The following is a 20659-nucleotide window of genomic DNA, read 5'->3' as shown; positions in this document are numbered from 1 at the left end:
AAGCCAAACAATCAGGTATTGAGATTGGCACAGAGGTCCGGGCAGTTTTGTCAGAGGTTTGTATAAAGTTGGAACATAAATAATATTAACTAGAACAGATGATAAACCTAATAAAACTCAGAACTTTCCAGGACACTGCCCCAGGATTTACTTACTGACATATCTGTAATCATATGCTCCCCTATAGATGCCTTTTAATGCTGTACGGACATGTCCAGTAACACCCCACATACAGCACAGGACTGATGTCTTTTACCCTCGGGCAATCCATGCCTCCTGTTAGTAACAGAAATCTAAAGCAAGTCTGTGCAGCACAGAGGAGCAGTCCACCATATAGCAGACCAAGCTTTCCTTTACTTCAGGCAGATACACAGCTCTCAGTCTCAGCTCTGTATTTATAACGTGGCACGTTGGCACCTCTCTCTGGCAAGGTGGAATTTTTAGTTGCAATTTGCAGAATGTTCTCTAATGGGAATCATCTCATCCAATAAGTATTGTGCAGAAAGGAGGCCGGTGTTATTCTATAACGAGGCACACTGCGTGATATAAAAAGTCAGAGCTGCCATCTACTAATCAGTACATCAAGAGGTTCTGCAGCAGCTGAGCCACACTCCTGCATGATAAAAAGAATTGCCGTAGAACATGTTTATATATTGTAGCATCACTTTGTAGAGGTTCTGCATCAGCTGCAGTCTGATAACAGCACTAAGACTCCATTACTCCAGAATCTCTCCATAGGACACTGCAGGCAAAATATTAAAAGACCACTTCATAGAAAAAAAAGCCGATATATCATTATTACTGTCCCTTAAAAAAGACGCTCTGCAGCAGCTGAAATCTTATACGCGATAGTACAATATGTCATTTACTGAAAATTTGAAGAATTTGAAAAGTTCTCTTTGTGACTTATGAAATTCAAATGTTTGAATTATACAGGATGAGTCTAAAGGATTTTCAGATTAAATTAAATAGTGCTGATTACCCCAGAAAAACATGTTATGTTACATTAGCTTCTGTTGTAGAGATTGACATTCATGTGTATAAGATACTTCCAGTATATCATGGTTGAAAAAAATCAAGCGAAAAAAAACAACAAACCGTAAACATACAGTACAGACCAAAAGTTTGGACACACCTTTTCATTTAAAGATTTTTCTGTATTTTCATGACTATGAAAATTGTACATTCACACTGAAGGCATCAAAACTATGAATTAACACATGTGGAATTATATACTTAACAAAAAAGTGTGAAACAACTGAAAATATGTCTTATATTCTAGGTTCTTCAAAGTAGCCACCTTTTGCTTTGACGACTGCTTTGCACACTCTTGATGAGCTTCAAGAGGTAGTCCCCATGTACAAGAATATAACTACTTGTTAGGCATCGGTCTGTTGCTGGATTCAAAATGGGTCCAGAACCTTCTGTGGTTTCCCATTTCAGTCCAGCCAGGGCTGAGGCTGCTCAGCATCATCGTCAGCCCCAGCGCCTAGCTGGTCCACGAGATGTGCAGATTGTCTCCTGGGTATTTCTGCAATGTTAACCATAGGTTGCAGAGGGAGACAGGGCTTTTGGAGTCTAAGTCCAGGATTGACCGCACTGAGCATGCCCGTGACCTAACGATCGTGATTGGTGGTTTGGCACCCACCTGCCTGGCACCGCCTGATTGGCCCACGGGTAGCGTCACCAATGGCGCATCGATGGGCAGGGCTTAGTCTTTAAAAGGCCCGCCCACAAGCATGGCAGCGCGCTCTGATCATTTAGCAATGATGCTGGTATGTGGATGGCTCTGTTCCACGTGTAGTTTCTGCTAGGCAGGTTAGCTCCATAGAGGGAGGTAGCTTCATCTAGCATTCTGGCACAGCCAAAGGGGTCGCCTAACACCCCGAGCAGCCTTCAAACGTCCTGTTCACGGCTATCGTCGGTCAGACACGTTGAGTAATACCCCACAGTCCGGTAACACGCTGGCTGGAGGCACGTGTACCCGTCGGCGTAGTCACACACGCATCCTAGCGCCGCCAGTGTAGTCCCTGTGTAGTTAACAGGACTACAGATAGTTTCCCGGTCGCACATCTCCCGTGCTGTTAATGGAGATAGAGTGAACCACTATACCCTTTCCTGTGTGCAGTAACACGGAAGGGTTTATCATTTAAACTGTTGCTTTCCGTTTCACCCAGAAAGTGTTCGGCAGCAGTCCTCCAGGCTGCATCGCGGACCCCGGGGTCGGCTGGGTTCCATTATAATAAAGTTGTCTGCAACCGCCCTCTTAACACTACTATAATACTGTTCCTATGTACAAGAATATAACTACCATAATACTGCTCCCTATGTACAAGAATATAACTACTATAATACTCCTCCCTATATACAAGAATATAACTACTATAATACTGCCCCTATGTACAAGAATATAACTACTATAATACTGCAACTATGTACAAGAATATAATTACTATAATACTGTCCCCATGTACAAGAATATAACTACTATAATACTGCTCCTATGTAGAAGAATGTAACTACTATAATACCGCCCTCTATGTACAAGAATGTAACTACTATAATACTGCTCCCCATGTACAAGAATATAACTACTATAGTACTGCTCCTATGTACAAGAATATAACTACTATAATACTGCCCTCTATGTACAAGAATATAACTACTATAATACTGCACTCTATGTACAAGAATATGACTACTATAATACTGCTCCTATGTACAAGAATATAACTACTATAATACTGCCCTCTATGTACAAGAATATAACTACTATAATACTGTTCACATGTACAAGAATATAATTACTATAATACTGTCCCCATGTACAAGAATATAACTACTATAATACTGCTCCTATGTACAAGAATATAACTACTATAATACTGCTCCTATGTACAAGAATATAACTACTATAATACGGCCCCTATGTACAAGAATATAACTACTATAATACTGCTCCCTATGTACAAGAATTTACAGTTAGGTCCATATATATTTGGACAGAGACAACATTTTTCTAATTTTGGTTCTAGACATTACCACTAGTGTTGAGCCACCCCCGTAGTGTTCGAGTTCGGTTCGGTTCGTCGAACACCCGTGTGTTCGCCGAACTGTTCGTCGAACTGTTCGTCGAACACCTTCGAACACCGTTAAAACCAATGGCAGGCAAACAAAAACACATAGAAACACATAGAAAACACCTTCAAAGGTGTCCAAAAGCTGACAAACTGCTCAGAAGACATAACTAACACATGGAAAAGTGACAAGTACATATAGTCATGCGAAAATAAAAGAGGTGGAGGAGTAAAAGGAGGGGGAGACACAGATATAGGCATGTCATGCCCTTCTAAAATCCAAAAAGTGAGAAGCCGACACGGCCAGTCCGCTCCTGCCCGTGCCACCTCCGTGTCGCCGGGTTTGTGCCAGAGCCGCGGTGAACCCTGACGGCCAGCCCCCCTCTCCCAATACTGGTGCCTGTCCGCTGGTGGGTCGAGCGAGCCCCCCTGTGGTGGAGGCAGCTCTAAGCTTTTTAATTTAAATTGTCCCTCTAATTTGAATGAATACACTTTAAATCCATTTACAAGAATCTATTGGAGGGCAAGTCTCATGCCAGCAGCCGCGGTAATTCCAGCTCCAGTAGCGTCCACTAAAGCTGCTGCAGTTAAAAAGCTTTTATAAGGATCGAGCTCGGCTGTCCACCGCAAGGCATCCTACTGCCAGTCCCAGCCCCTATGCCTTGGGGTGCCTCCTGATGCTCTTCACTAAGTATCCCATGGTCCCGAAGCATTTCCTTTGAAAAAATTAAGTGTCTAAACTACAGGTGGTGCAGCTTGCTTAACAGCCGGGATAATCCGCTCACTAGCAGACACTGCTACTAGGCACAAAGTATTTCCTGGGCTAGATGCAGTTAAAAATTTGTAATTAGATACTCTCGTTGGATGCTGAGAAAGCATTCCATAGAGTCTCCTGGCACGCCATATATGATTCTCTTAAAAAGCTTGGGGTAGGGGTCTAGGGGACCCTTTTATAGCCAAAATCACGGCCCTGTATCGCAATACGTCACCTAGGCTGAAGATAAATGGAACTGTAGCACCCTGAGGGCTCGGTTGCTACAGACGTATTGCACCTCACCCAGAGGTGTGATATCTCACTCTCAGGTAAGGATGGAGTGTGGATCAGGACCCGACACCTGCATGCATTACACCACATTGCCGTGGGGCAGGGCGACCAATATGCCCCTGAGATGGGCACGACAGTCCCTGTCCCTGGCTGGAGTGGGGGGAGGGAACACTGAGGAAGGGGAACCCTGTAGTGCAGGAGCAGGGAGGAAGCAGTTCCTGGGTGCATTGAGAAGGGAGTATAAAAGGTGGGCACCATCTTAGTTCAGTGCAGAGAAGTCTGAGCAGAAGTGGCAGGGAGCAGGGGCTCTGCATGAGCTCTGCTCCGGAGGCGGGCCTAGTAACAGAGTCCCAGGCCTGGAAGAGGGAGAAGGAAGGAAGAGGAGCGGAGAAGGCTCCAGGAACGAGGAATGAAGGGATCCCAGGGGTGCGGATGGGCGAGTCGCCACCGCACGCCCGAATCCACCTGCGTGGAGGGGTCAGGCCAAAGGGGGAGACCGGTCCCCGAACTAGTGGAGGCAGGAAACGACCCTCAGCTAGAAACCGGAGGCTCTGACATTTTATGTGGCGCAGCCCCTCGCTACACCCGCTAGGAAGGCACCACATAGGGTCAGGGAAACTGGCGCCAAGTTTACCAAGAGGAGGCCCGAGGCAGCCGGACAGAAGTGTTGGTAAGAAAGGCCAGACAAAGGACACACAAAGGGGGTCCTGTGAAGTGCTCCAAAGTTATCTGGGAGTTGTCTGAGCCCCTCACCTGGTGAGCACAGTACGACGTGGGCAGCCGTTACCTGCAGACGTGGTCTGGATAATAAGAACTGTGAGTAAAGGCCCTGAACTGCATCACTGACTCCGTGTCGTTACTGCTGCTGCCCTGCACCATCACCCCCATCCTCCGCATACACTGCCCTGAGGCTATACTCCTCCCGTGGGGAGTTATGCTACGCTCTGCTGCACCCACAACACCAGCCTCAGTGGTCTGCCCTGTAGCGGCGGTTCACTCTGACCGCAATCCACGGGTGGCGTAGTCGGACATTTAAACATGAAAACCACATAAATAGTTCCGCCACTGGTTTGACCGCCCTGAGCCACGGAACTGGGTCGCCGCCACGAAGACTACAACCACCAGCATCCACCAAAAAGGGTCCGGCTCCGGGTGTCCCAAGGCCCAGGGGGTGCGTCAGAACATTTTCATCACCTTTCACAATCACCAATGGGACAAGGCAGTGATGTCCTCTGTCCCCTCTCTTATACATCCTAGTGACGGAGCACCTGCTCTCATCAATTCGCCATAACCCCAATATTAGGTGGATTGAGGTGGGAGGCACCGAGTACAAGTGCTCTCTATTTGCTGATGATGTCCTAGTATATATCACTCAATCACATATATCCATCCATGCTGTTATGGCTGAAATAGATCACTTTGTTACATGGTAAAATTTTAAAATCAATGCAGCGAAGTCTGAGGCCCTCGATGTCTCCCTCCCCAAATCCATATAGGATTCCATCCAGTCCAACTTTCCCTTTGCCTGGCCCTCACAGGGTATCAAATACTTAGGAATTCCTATTCATAGAGACCTCTCCCATCTATGTTATCTTAATTTTGGGCCCTTTATTGAACAACTCCATACAGACCACGGTTGGCAAGTTAGAACTGTAAGATTCACTACGTGAACCACTGGTGTTTTGTGGAAAAGCACATGTACACTGCGTTCCAAATTATTATACAAAAAGTGTTTAGGAGTGATAAGGGAAGAATTTGTTTGTTTGTCAGTTAAACTCATTGATGGTGATGTGTGTCAGGGCTCTTTATATCACTGTAAGCAATTGCAGACACCTGTGCTAATTAGTTTGGCAGGTGTGTCCAATGAAAGGCAAGACTACTTAAGAAGGCTCTCTCACATTATTAAGCAGCCTACATTTTCTGCCAAAATGGGAAAGAAAAAGGATGTGTCGGCTCCTGAGAAGCAACAAATTGTGGAGTGTTTAGGTCAAGGCATGACTACAATCAACATTGTGCGATGATCAGGATGAAGTGTCTTGGCAATCAAGAAGTATGTAGCTGATTCACAGTACACACGTGTGCGTGCTGATAAGGGCAAATTGAGGACTCTTTCCTACAGGCAATTACGTCAGGTTGAAAGAGCAGCGGCAAAAAAGCCTTGTCATAGCAGCAGACAAGTTTTTGAAGCTGCTTGTGCCTCCAACGTCCCCCGAACAACAAGATGCAGGGTCCTTCAGAGGTTTGCAGCTGTGCATGCGCCATCCTGTCGACCTCCTCTATCCACTTCACACAAGCAGAAATGGCTCCAGTGGGCCAAACATTACATGAAGACTGATTTCAAAACTGTTTTGTTCACGGATGAGTGCCGTGCAGCGCTCGATGGTCCAGATGGATGGAGTGGAGGATGGCTGGTTGATGGACACCCCACGCAAACACGGCTACAGCGCCAACAAGGAGGAGGTGGAGTAATGTTTTGGGCTGGAATCATGGGGAGAGAGATTGTCGGCCCCTTTAGGATCCCTGAAGGCGCTAAAGATTAACTCCATAATGTATGTGGATTTTCTCAAACAGCACTTCCTGCCATGGTTCAAGAAGAAGAACCGTGTATTTCACAGCAAGATCATTTTTCTGCATGATAATGCACCATCTCATGCTGCACATAAAACATCTGCATCTCTGGCTGATATGGGCATAAAAGGGGACAAACTTATGGTGTGACCCCCATGCTCCCCTGACCTCTACCCCATTCAGAACCTTTGGAGCATCATTAAAAGGAGTGTCTATGATGGCGGGAGGCAGTTCACATCTAAGCAACAGCTCTGGGAGGGTATTCTGTCCTCATGCAAAACAATTGAAGCAGAAACCATCCAAAACCTGACAAATTCAATGGACGAGAGAGTTCAGAAGCTCCTTTCGAACAAGGGGTCCTATGTGAAAATGTAACATCACCTAGAATAAAGTTTTGAGTTGAAAACTGTTTGATTTCAGTTTCTAACAACCTGCTAATGCTTATAATTTCAAAAATGACCATTTTTTTGGTCTTTATTAAAATGAAAAGGTTGATCGAAAAATTTGGGGGATCTAAGAGTGTGGCAACCCAGTAGTCATGATTACTTCGAATTCTGACAATATGAGGGTCATGCTGCAGCTAGTGCAGCAAGAAGGCACTTATGTGCCTTGCGCATCTCGGAGCCCCAAAATTATTTTCCGGGCTAGATGCAGCTAAAAATTATTTTTAATTTTAAATCTGGTGAAGCTTTAGTATAGATGGCCTAATAGGATTAGTGCTGCACACTGCTACAAAGCCCAAATTATTTTCCAGTCAAGATACAGATAAACATGATTAGTAATTTGAAAGCTTAAAACGGTTGGTAGGGTGATTTTAACCAATCATCAAGCTTTTACTCTCCCCAGGATGACACAGGGGTAGAAAAGTCGTTTCGGATCCATGATTTGTTCATCTTTATGAACGTGAGTCTGTCTACATTATCAGTGGAGAGCCGCGTGCGCTTATCTGTCAGCACACCACCAGCAGCGCTGAACACACGTTCAGACAGAACGCTGGCTGCGGGGCATGACAAGATCTCCAAGGCGTAAGTGGCTAGCTCCGGCCATTTATCCAGATTGGAAGCCCAAAAAGAGCAAGGGTCCAGTGACACAGTCGTGGCTTCAATGTTTACTTGGAGATACTCCTGTACCATCGTCTCTAGGCGTTGACTATGTGTCAGACTTCTTGTCTCCTGTGGCCTTGCAAAGGATGGGCTAAAAAGGTGGTGAAATGATTCCGCAAAATTGATGTTACCAGCAGATACTGTGGTTCTGTTACGGTTTGAGTGCTGAACACTTGACGGTCCCACGGTTGGCAAGTTGGAACTGTGAGATTCACTACGTGCACCACTGGTATTTTGTGGAAAAGCACATGTAAGATTCTGCAACAGTCTCTGCTGATACTCCTGCATGCGTGCATCCCTTTCTATGGCAGGAATAATTTCTGCAAATTTACTTTTGTACCGGGGATCTAACAGTGTGGCAACCCAGTAGTCAGGATTATTTCTAATTCTCACAATTCGAGGGTCATGTTGCAGGTAGTGCAGCAAGAAGGCACTCATGTGTGTTGCGCATCCAGGAGCACCAAGTCCCTGTTGTGTTGGTGGCGAGGTAACAATCATGCTTCCTTCCTCTGTCCTCTCCCCCCAACCTCGCACAACAGAAATGTGATCAAGGTCTCCCTCATCTGATGAGTCTTCCATCAGTTCGTCCTCCACTTCTTCCTGGGCTCCTGCACCTTCCTCACTAGTTTGGCTGCTACCATGCGCCCTGGTAAAACCATCTCCCCCACCCTCACATGCCTGCCGCCTTGGTGCTGCCGACCGTCTGGACCTTGCAGATGTTAGCCCTTCCGCATACAACTCCTCCTCCTCTACTTCCTCCACCTCCTCTTGTGCCACCACCTGACTCTGAATTCTGTTTAACATGTGCTCCAGCATGTAAATCACCGGAATAGTCATGCTGATAATGGCATCGTCAGCACTAAACATCTTCGTCGCCATTTCAAAGCTGTGCAGAAGGTTGCATAGGTCCCTGATCTGAGACCACTCCTCCAGCGTGATTTGCCCCACCTCTGAATCTCGTTGGCCCAGGCTATACGTCAGAACGTATTGCACCAGGGCTTGTCGGTGCTGCCACAGTCGCTGCAACATGTGCAGAGTTGAATTCCACCGGGTAGGCACATCGCATTTTAGCCGGTGAAGTGGCAGGCCCAACGACTTCTGTAGAGATGTAAGTCGCTGAGCTGCGGGATGTGAACGGCGGAAGTGAGCACACAGCGACCGTGCCCTCTGCAGAAGGCCATCTAGTCTGGGATAGTGGGCTAAAAATTGCTGGACAAGCAGGTTCAACACGTGAGCCATACAAGGCACGTGTGTGACATTGCCCCAGCGAAGGGCCGCACCCAGGTTTGCAGCATTGTCGCACACGGCCTTCCCTGTGGAGACAACCATTCATGAAATTGGTTCTCCAGAGCTGACCACAACTCCTCAGCTGTGTGACTCACATTTCCCAGACATTTCAATGTAAAAACCGCCTGATGACGTTGAGCCCTACTGCCAGCATAGTAAGGAGGTGTGCAGGATCCCTTCTGCGCAGTTAGAAAGCTTGTGGCATGACCAGACAGGCTTTGGGTGCAGGTGGAAGACCGAGAGGAGGTTGAGGAGGCAGAAGCAGTGGAGGAACTTTGACATAAAGAGGATTGACGCACAACTCGTGGGGACGGCAAGACTTGGACAGCAGCCCCTTGTCCTGCTGTCACCATAGTTACCCAGTGCCCAGTCAGCGACATGTAACGCCCCTGTCCATGCCTACTCGTCCAAGTGTCTGTGGTGAAATGCACCCTGTCACACACAGAGTTTCTCAAAGAAGCGGTGATGTTGTGTGCGACATGCTGGTGGAGCGCAGGCACACCTTTCTTTGAGAAGTAGTGCCGACTGGGCATCTGGTACTGGGGCACTGCGACGGACATAAGGTCTCGAAAATCCTCTGTGTCCACCAGGCGGAAAGGCAGCATTTCTGTAGCCAAGAGCTTGCAGATGGTGAAATTCAACCTCTTAGCTTTCTCATGGCTAGGAGGAAATGGTCTTTTACTTGTCCACATCTGAGGGACCGAGGGCTGGCTATTGTGCTTAGACGGGGTTGATAAGGGTGTCCCCGGCAAACTGCCGGTCTGTGAGGAAGATGCAGGCGGACATGTTAGGTTGCCTTGATCCAAAGGTGGTGCTATCGATGTCGGACAGCGCTCAACACCAGCTGGTGTTACCACCTCCAAAGAAAATGATGACCTGCCAGTCACGCTGGCTGTTGCGGGTAAAGAGGTGGCAGGTCTGCGCCCCAAAACAGGTGTGACTGCTGTCCCCCCAGTCACAGAGGATGAAGAGGCCGCGGATGCACAAGATATGGCAGACGGTGATTGGCCCGGCCGGCTAGGCCGCATTGTAGCACACTGAGCTTCCCACTGCAACTTATGCTTCATGTCCATGTGCCGGTTCATGCATGAAGTACTCAAACTATGTATTTTTTGGCCTCTACTTAGCTTTTGCTGACAAATGTTACAGATAACACGAGTTGGGTCATCTTTATCGATCTGAAAAAATGCCCAGGCTATGCAAGGCTTAGCACCCATGCGACCTGAAGAGCCACCACGACTTGTGGTGAGAGGCAGAGTTGTGTTTGAGGATGCAGTTGTTGACGTGCTTCCAGTACTACGTCTCTGTCCAGGAAGGCGCAAACTGACCTCGTCGTCACTAGCATCTTCCTCCACCTCCTCTGCTGACCTCATCTCTTGGCTGACTGTGGGTTGACATTAAGTGGGATCTCCGACCTCATCATCATCACCCTGTGCGTTATCACACCCGTCGTCCTCAGAGCCAACCTGTTCCTGCCCTGACAAAAAACTAAAGTTGTCGCTCCAATCAGGTATTTGAGTCTTATCATCGTCTTCCTCATTGTCTCCACCAACAGGAGTTACAGTTTGGGAATGAGGGTCTACATTATGGTCAGAACCTTCTGCGTCTGGTCCTGGATCCGACTCATAAAGATTCTGGGCATCAGTGCAGATCATTTCCTCGTCTGGATTCACAGAAGCGCTGGAGTCGACCTCTGATTCCCAGGCTATAGTATGAGTAAACAGCTCTGCAGACTCAACCATCTGTTCTACCTCATACTCAGACGGGCAGCAGGAGATTTGGGAGCTGTGAGGAAGCAAGTGCGATTTGGGTGACACCTTTGAGGACTGGAGTATTTGTGATGTTGAAGTTGATGTGGAGGAGAGCCCACTTAAAGGAGCACTTGATATCCGTTGAAGCACCTGCTGTTTTTGTGCCTCATCTGGAATTTGTAGCGATTGGCGTGGCCGTAAGAAAGGGATCTTATCACATTGTCCGCTAAAAGAAGTAGACATTTTAGTTTGGCTGGAAGATGGTCTTTCTTCTGCAGATGTTACTGTTGCTTTAACACCTACCCCACGGACACAACCTTTTTTCCCCTTCCCAACACGCCTATTCCCCTTTCCACCAGCAGCAGGCCTTTTTCCACTCATTTTGGTGGTTAACTAATTCACAACTCTGGAGTTGTTTGCACAAAAAAACAATGGATGGTAACCGAGCAGAGCTGAGTGGCCAAACTGTGGTATTAGGCCAAAACTATTGGCTGGGTTAGATGCAGAAAAAAATTATTTTGAATTTGCAACCTGATGGAGGTCATTATAGATGGACTAATACAAATAGTCCCACAAACTGCTAGAAGCCGAAATATTTTTTCAGAGGTACTGTAGATGCAGATAAAAATTATTTTTAATTTGCAACCTGATGGAGGTCAGTATAGATGGACGAATAGACCAAGTCCCACACACTGCTAGAAGCCCAAATATTTTTTCAGAGCTAGATGCAGAAAAAAATTATTTTTAATTTGCAACCTGATCATAGAATCATAGAATCATAGAATGGTAGAGTTGGAAGGGACCTCCTGGGTCATCTGGTCCAACCCCCTGCTCAAAGCAGGATTCACTAGATCATCTCAGACAGATGTCTGTCCAGCCTCTGTTTGAAGACGTCCATTGAAGGGGAACTCACCACCTCTCGTGGCAGCCTGTTCCACTCATTAATCACCCTAACTGTCAAAAAGTTTTTTCTAATATCTAATCTGTGTCTCCTCCCATTTAGTTTCATCCCATTGCTTCTAGTCTTTCCTTGTGCAAATGAGAATAAAGATGATCCTTCTACAATGTGACAGCCCTTGACATATTTGTAGACAGCTATTAAGTCTCCTCTCAGTCTTCTTTTTTGCAAGCTAAACATTCCCAAATCCTGCAACCGTTCCTCATAGGACATGGTTTGCAGACCAGTCACCATTCTGGTCGCTCTTCTCTGAACTTGCTCCAGTTTGTCTATGTCTTTTTTAAAATGTGGTGCCCAAAACTGTACACAGTATTCCAGATGAGGTCTGACCAAAGAGGAGTAAAGACCGATAATGACTTCACGTGATCTAGACTGTATGCTTCTGTTAATACATCCCAGAATTGTATTTGCCTTTTTTGCTGCTGCATCACACTGTTGACTCATGTTCAGTCTATGATCTATTAGTATACCTAAGTCTTTTTCACATGTACTGTTGCTTAGCTCTATTCCTCCCATTCTGTATATGCTTTTTTCATTTTTATTGCCCAGATGTAGTACTTTGCATTTTTCCCTGTTAAAAACCATTCTGTTGGTTGCTGCCCACTGCTCCAGTTTATTTAGGTCTTTTTGAATCCTCTCTCTCTCTTCTCTAGTATTAGCTATCCCTCCTAGCTTTGTGTCATCAGCAAATTTAATCAGTTTACCCTCAATTCCTTCATCTAAATCATTGATAAAGATGTTGAACAATACAGGTCCCAGGACGGAGCCCTGTGGTACCCCACTTGAGACATTCATCCAGCTGGATGTGAAGCCATTTATAACCACCCTTTGAGTCCGATCACTAAGCCAGTTATGAATCCACCTAACAGTTGCCTGGTCCATTGCATACTTGGTCATTTTTTCAATAAGGATGATGTGAGATACTTTGTCAAATGCTTTGCTGAAGTCAAGATATACTATATCTACAGCATTTCCCTGATCCACCCAGTCAGTGATTCTGTCATAGAAGGAAATTAAGTTAGTCTGACATGACTTGTTAGTTACAAACCCATGCTGACTCTGGTTAATCACTTCATTCTTATCCATGTACTTACATACATGTTGTTTAATAATTTGTTCAAAGATCTTTCCTGGTATAGAAGTCAGACTCACCGGCCTATAGTTCCCTGGGTCCACCTTCTTCCCCTTTTTGAAGATAGGAACAACATTTGCTCTTCTCCAGTCTTCTGGGACTTCTCCTGTTCTCCAAGAATTTTCAAAGATTATGGAGAGTGGTTCTAAAATTTCTTCTACAATCTCCTTCAGTACTCTGGGGTGTAATTCATCTGGACCTGGAGACTTGAACTCATTTATGTTAGCTAAATATTCCCTCACAATCTTTCTGTTTACTGATAACTTGGATTCCTCTATTCCTTTAAAAGGACAGTGAAGATCAGTTGATGTTACATTTTCTTTCTGAGAGAAAACAGATGCAAAATAGGAATTAAAAAGTTCGGCCTTCTCAACATCCTCTCTTACCATTTCTCCATTTTCATCCTGTAAAAATCCTATAGCATCTTTGACTTTTCTTTTACTTTTGACATACCCCCAAAATCCTTTTTTATTGCTTTTGACATCTCTTGCAAGCCTTAATTCATTGTCAGCTTTAGCTAACCTGATACGTGCCCTGCAGGATCTGCAGACTGCATTATAATCTTCTTTAGATATGCCTCCCTCTTTCCATTTAATAAACATTTCTTTCTTTCTTTTTAGCATGTGTTTAAGTTCTGTGTTCATCCATCCTGGTTTCCTTAAATGCTTCCCATTCTTCCTACTTTTCGGGATTGTTAACGATTGTGCTTTGAGAATCTCATTTTTAAAAATTTCCCATCCTTCCTGGACATTTTTGTCCTTAAGGACATCCAGCCATTGGATCCCTCCTATTCTCTTTCTGAGTCTCTTAAAATCTGCCTTTCTAAAATCTAACCTTGAAGTTTGAGTCTTCACATGTCTTCCTCCTCTAGTTATCCAAAATTCTATAATAGCATGATCGCTGCCTCCTAGGGTCCCAGCCACCTTTACCTCCTCAACCATTTCCTCCCTGTTTATAAGGATTAGATCCAAAGTAGCAGATCCCCTTGTTTTCTCCCCTACCTTTTGGAAGATAAAGTTGTCAGCAAGAGAGGATAAGAATTTGCTTGACCTGTTAGTTTTACTTGAGAGAGATTCCCAACAAATGTCTGGATAGTTGAAATCTCCCATGACCACTACGTCATATTTTTTGGAGAACTTGGTCATTTGATACATAAAGAGTTCATCCATATCTTCAGCTTGCCCAGGTGGCCTGTAGTAAATGCCTACAATGGTGTCCTTTCCGTTGTTCTCTCCTTGTATTCTTACCCAAACAGTTTCCACAGAACTCCCAGTCTCTGAAGCTTCAATCTCTGTGCAGATATACGCTTTTCTAACATACAATGCAACACCTCCTCCTCGTTTATCAAGTCTGTTTCTTGCAAATAAGTTGTATCCTTTTAGCCTTTTATTCCAATCATGTGTATCGTCCCACCAAGTTTCAGTGATTCCAATGACATCATATTCCTTTTCCTGCATTAGTAGTTCCAATTCTCCTTGTTTGTTGCCCATGCTTTGTGCATTTGTATAAAAACATTTTAGTTTGTGATTGGTTTCTCTTCCTCCCATATTTTTATTATTTAAATTGTTTTGTCTTTGTTCTTCCTTTCCACTTCCAGTAGCAGAGATCTCAATAGTATTTGTCAGCTGTATGGCTTTTTCTGGCCTTTTGCTTCCCTTCCCACATTGTTCTAGTTTAAAGCTCTTCTGATGAGTGTAGCAAGGCGACTTCCAAATACATGTTTTCCAGTCTTCGTAAGGTGCACCCCATCTCTAGCAAGTAGTCCATCGTATAGGTAATTCATTCCGTGATCCAGAAATCCAAATCCTTGTTGACGGCACCATCGACGTAGCCAGTTGTTCACCTGTAGAATCTTATTCCACCTCATTGTTCCATGGCCATCCACTGGGAGGATGGATGAGAAGACCACCTGCGCTCCCAATTCTTTCACTTTCTTGCCTAAGTCTTCAAAGTCACTGCAGATGGTTTCCAGGTCCTTTCTTGCGGTGTCATTTGTCCCCACATGTATTAGCAGGAATGGGTAGTGATCTGTAGGTCTGAAGAGTCTTGATATCCTGTCAGACACATCTTTAATTTTTGCTCCTGGAAGACAGCACATTTCTCTTGAGGTTATGTCTGGTCTGCAGATAGCGGCCTCTGTTCCTCTTAACAGGGAATCCCCCATGACCACCACTCTCCGTTTTTTCTTCACAACATTCTTCTTTCTCCATCCAGGAGGATTCTGAGGGCTTACAAGGTTATTCATTGCTGGCAAAGTCTTATCTTGCTGTATTTCTTCATGGTGCTCCTGCGAGAGAGCCTGGTACTGGTTCCTGAGCAGTATGGGTGCTGACTGCCTCTCGATCCTCCTGCTTCGGTGGGTCACATGCTTCCATTCCTCTGTTTCGTCAGGTGCAGTTCGAATTTCTTCTCTTTCTGAATCATGAAGAGATAATTCTGCTCTGTCTAAGAACTCTTCACCTTCCTTAATGATTTTCAAGGTAGTTAACCTCTCTTCTAGATTTCGCAACTTTTCCTCCAACAGGGACACAAGCTTGCATTTCTGGCATGTGAAGTTTGGCTTTTCCACTGGCAAGTCTGTGAACATGTAGCAGGATATGCAGCTCACCAAATGGCTCCTGGACTCTTCCATGTTCTTACTGTTAATGTTCTGAAAACAGTGAAAAAAGCTTAAAAAAAAAGCTTCAAAATGCGCGCGCCGGTAGGCGCGCGGTTTACCGATGTCCTCTTTTCAGCTCCAACAGCCAAAATCCAGTGTTCTTTGAGCTCGCGGAGACTCTTCACTTACCCCAAAATGCAGTGGGAATATGCAAATTATCTCCTCAGGACTCCTCCCCTGGTTTACCGATGTCCTCTTTTCAGCTCCAACAGCCAAAATCCAGTGTTCTTTGAGCTCGCGGAGACTCTTCACTTACCCCAAAATGCAGTGGGAATATGCAAATTATCTCCTCAGGACTCCTCCCCTGGTTTACCGATGTCCTCTTTTCAGCTCCAACAGCCAAAATCCAGTGTTCTTTGAGCTCGCGGAGACTCTTCACTTACCCCAAAATGCAGTGGGAATATGCAAATTATCTCCTCAGGACTCCTCCCCTGGTTTACCGATGTCCTCTTTTCAGCTCCAACAGCCAAAATCCAGTGTTCTTTGAGCTCGCGGAGACTCTTCACTTACCCCAAAATGCAGTGGGAATATGCAAATTATCTCCTCAGGACTCCTCCCCTGGTTTACCGATGTCCTCTTTTCAGCTCCAACAGCCAAAATCCAGTGTTCTTTGAGCTCGCGGAGACTCTTCACTTACCCCAAAATGCAGTGGGAATATGCAAATTATCTCCTCAGGACTCCTCCCCTGGTTTACCGATGTCCTCTTTTCAGCTCCAACAGCCAAAATCCAGTGTTCTTTGAGCTCGCGGAGACTCTTCACTTACCCCAAAATGCAGTGGGAATATGCAAATTATCTCCTCAGGACTCCTCCCCTGGTTTACCGATGTCCTCTTTTCAGCTCCAACAGCCAAAATCCAGTGTTCTTTGAGCTCGCGGAGACTCTTCACTTACCCCAAAATGCAGTGGGAATATGCAAATTATCTCCTCAGGACTCCTCCCCCTGATGGAGGTCAGTATAGATGGACTAATAGACCAAGTCCCACACACCGCTAGAAGCCCAACTATTTTTTCAGAGCTAGATGCAGAAAAAAATTATATTCAATTTGCAACCTGCTGGAGGTCAGTATAGAAGGACTAATAGAACAAGTCCCACACACTGCTAGAAGCCCAAATATTTTTTCAGAGCTAAATGAAGAAAAAAATTATTTTTAATTTGCAACCTGATGGAGGTCAGTATAGATGGACTAATAGACCAAGTCCCACACACTGCTAGAAGCCCAAATATTTTTTCAGAGCTAGATGCAGAAAAAAATTATTTTTAATTTGCAACCTGATGGAGGTCAGTATAGATGGACTAATAGACCAAGTCCCACACACCGCTAGAAGCCCAAATATTTTTTCAGAGCTAGATGCAGAAAAAAATTATTTTTAATTTGCAACCTGATGGAGGTCAGTATAGATGGACTAATAGACCAAGTCCCACACACAGCTAGAAGCCCAAATATTTTTTCAGAGCTAGATGCAGAAAAAAAATATTTTTAATTTGCAACCTGATGGAGGTCAGTATAGATGGACTAATAGACCAAGTCCCACACACCGCTAGAAGCCCAAATATTTTTTCAGAGCTAGATGCAGAAAAAAATTATTTTTAATTTGCAACCTGATGGAGGTCAGTATAGATGGACTAATAGACCAAGTCCCACACACTGCTAGAAGCCCAAATATTTTTTCAGAGCTAGATGCAGAAAAAAATTATTTTTAATTTGCAACCTGATGGAGGTCAGTATAGATTGACTAATAGACCAAGTCACACACACCGTTAGAAGCCCAACTATTTTTTCAGAGCTAGATGCAGAAAAAAATTATATTCAATTTGCAACCTGCTGGAGGTCAGTATAGAAGGACTAATAGAACAAGTCCCACACACTGCTAGAAGCCCAAATATTTTTTCAGAGCTAAATGAAGAAAAAAATTATTTTTAATTTGCAACCTGATGGAGGTCAGTATAGATGGACTAATAGACCAAGTCCCACACACTGCTAGAAGCCCAAATATTTTTTCAGAGCTAGATGCAGAAAAAAATTATTTTTAATTTGCAACCTGATGGAGGTCAGTATAGATGGACTAATAGACCAAGTCCCACACACTGCTAGAAGCCCAAATATTTTTTCAGAGCTAGATGCAGAAAAAAATTATTTTTAATTTGCAACCTGATGGAGGTCAGTATAGATGGACTAATAGACCAAGTCCCACACACTGCTAGAAGCCCAAATATTTTTTCAGAGCTAGATGCAGAAAAAAATTATTTTTAATTTGCAACCTGATGGAGGTCAGTATAGATGGACTAATAGACCAAGTCCCACACACCGCTAGAAGCCCAACTATTTTTTCAGAGCTAGATGCAGAAAAAAATTATATTCAATTTGCAACCTGCTGGAGGTCAGTATAGAAGGACTAATAGAACAAGTCCCACACACTGCTAGAAGCCCAAATATTTTTTCAGAGCTAGATGCAGAAAAAAATTATATTCAGTTTGCAACCTGATGGAGGTCAGTATAGATGGACTAATAGAATTATGCTATGCCCAAAAGATTTTACTTCACTAGGTGCAGTAAAAAAATTGGTATTCTATACACAGGTGTTATATCTTTCAACACAGATAGGCTACTCCACTGACTAACACACTCTGCAATAGGCCAAAAAGGATTAGCTTTGCTAGATTCAGCCAAATGCTGTGAAAAAAACTTGCACAGCACTGGCACAGACCTGCCTGGCAAAAACTGATAGGAACTCATGTAACCTAGTCCTGAAAAGGACTCCAATTACAATTAGTCTTTACTCCCACAACCTATCTATTTAAGAGCACAGACTTCCCTGATAAAAGTCGTAGGAAATGCTGTAACCCAGTCCTTAAAAGGACTGCAATCACAACTATTCCCTACTCCCAAGCTATCTGTATATTTGTGCGAAAATTGGCTTGAAATTAACAAGGTATAGCGCACACAGCAACAGCGGTGCCGTCTAACACGCAGCTGCAGCAGTGAGAAAATGGTGGCGACGGGGAAAATGGCTTGGTCTTATAGGGCAAGGACATGTGACATACACTGCCAATGACACATGCCCTTGCTTGTGTGAAAAAAAGCACTTCGCTCCGTGTGTGCGCTGCTGATAGGCTGACAGATTGCACCTCCCCACTGCAAATGCGGGAAAGAGAAAAAAAAATGGAGATCTTCATTGTTCCTGCAGAGATCCATCCCCTGCCCCTCCCCCCACCCCGCTGTACACTCAAACTGCGTATTAACATTAATTTTCATCATTACTGAGAAAAAATCCAGTTATGATTTTGGTGCACGAACAGTTATCGAACATAACCTCGAACAGCCGAATTTTTCTCAAATTGTTCGTGTTCGCCGAACGGCTCGAACACCGCCCAAAACAGCTCGAATTTGAGATTGGCGAACAGTTCGAGTAGAACAACGCTCATCTCTAATTACCACAATTAATTTTAAACAAAACATTTCAGATGCAGTTGAAGTTCAGACTTTCAGCTTTTATTTGTGGGTATGCACATTAAAATTGGATGAAGGGTTTGGGAGTTTCAGCTCCTTAACATGTGCAACCCTGTTTTTAAAGGGACCAAAAGTAATTAGACAAATTAAATAATTGTAAATAAAATGTTCATTTCTAGTACTTGATTGAAAACCCTTTTTTTTCAATGACTGCCTGTAGTCTTGAACTCATGGACATCACCAGACGCTGTGTTTCCTCCTTTTTGATGCTCTTCCAGGCCTTCACTGCGGTGGTTTTCAGTTGCTGTTTGTTTGTGGGCCTTTCTGTCTGAAGTTTAGTCTTTAACAAGTGGAATGCATGCTCAATTGGGTTGAGATCAGGTGACTGACTTGGCCATTCAAGAATATTCCACTTCTTTGCTTTAATAAACTCCTAGGTTGCTTTGGCTTTATGTTTTGGGTCATTGTCCATCTGTAGTATGAAACGACGACCAATCAGTTTGGCTGCATTTGGCTTTATCTGAGCACACAGTATGGCTCTGAATACATCAGAATTCATTCGGCTGCTTCTGTCTTGTGTCACATCATCAATAAACACTAGTGACCCAGTGCCACTGGCAGCCATGCATGCCCAAGTCATCACACTGCCTCCTCCGTGTTTTACAGATGATGTGGTATGCTTCGGATCATGAGCTGTACCACGCCTTTGCCATACTTTTCTCTTTCCATCATTCTGGTAGAGGTTGATCTTGGTTTCATCTGTCCAAAGAATGTTCTTCCAGAACTGTACTGGCTTTTTTAGATGTTTTTTAGCAAAGTCCAGTCTAGGCTTTTTCATCTTGATGCTTATGAGTTGCTTGCACCGTGCAGTGAACCCTCTGTATTTACTTTCATGCAGTCTTCTCTTTATGGTAGATTTGGATATTGATACGCCTACCTCCTGGAAAGTGTTGTTCACTTAGTTGGCTGTTATTCTGCGATCATCCACCACTGTTGTCTTCCGTGGGAGCCCAGGTGTCTTTGCATTGATGAGTTCACCAGTGCTTTCTTTCTTTCTCAGGATGCACCAAACTGTTGATTTTGCCACTCCTAATATTGTAGCCATTTCCTGGATGGGGTTTTTCTGTTTTTGCAGCTTAAGGATGGCTTATTTCACCTGCATGGAGAGCTCCTTTGACCGCATGTTTGCTTCACAGCAAAACCTTCTAAATGCAAGCACCGCACCTCAAATCAACTCCAGGACATTTATCTGCTTAATTGAGAATGACATAACGAAGGGATTGCCCACACCTGTCCATGAAATAGCCTTGGAGTCAATTGTCCAATCACTTTTGGTCCCTTTAAAAACAGGGTGGCACATGTTAAGGAGCTGAAACTCCTAAACCCTTCATCAAATTTTAATGTGGATACCCTCAAATGAAAGCTGAAAGTCTGAACTTCAACTGCATCTGAATTGTTTTGCTTAAAATTCATTGTGGTAATGTCTAGAACCAAAATTGAAAAATGTTGTCTCTGTCCAAATATATATGGACCTAGCTGTAACTACTATAATACTGCTCCTATGTACAAGAATATAACTACTATAATACTGCTCCTATGTACAAGAATATAACTACTATAATACTGCCCC

This window comes from Phyllobates terribilis, unplaced genomic scaffold, assembly GCF_046119375.1.
Source record: "Phyllobates terribilis strain yellow unplaced genomic scaffold, ASM4611937v1 Scaffold_7__3_contigs__length_470593459, whole genome shotgun sequence".
Taxonomy (NCBI): Eukaryota; Metazoa; Chordata; class Amphibia; order Anura; family Dendrobatidae; genus Phyllobates; species Phyllobates terribilis.
This window is presented reverse-complemented; position numbering follows the sequence as displayed.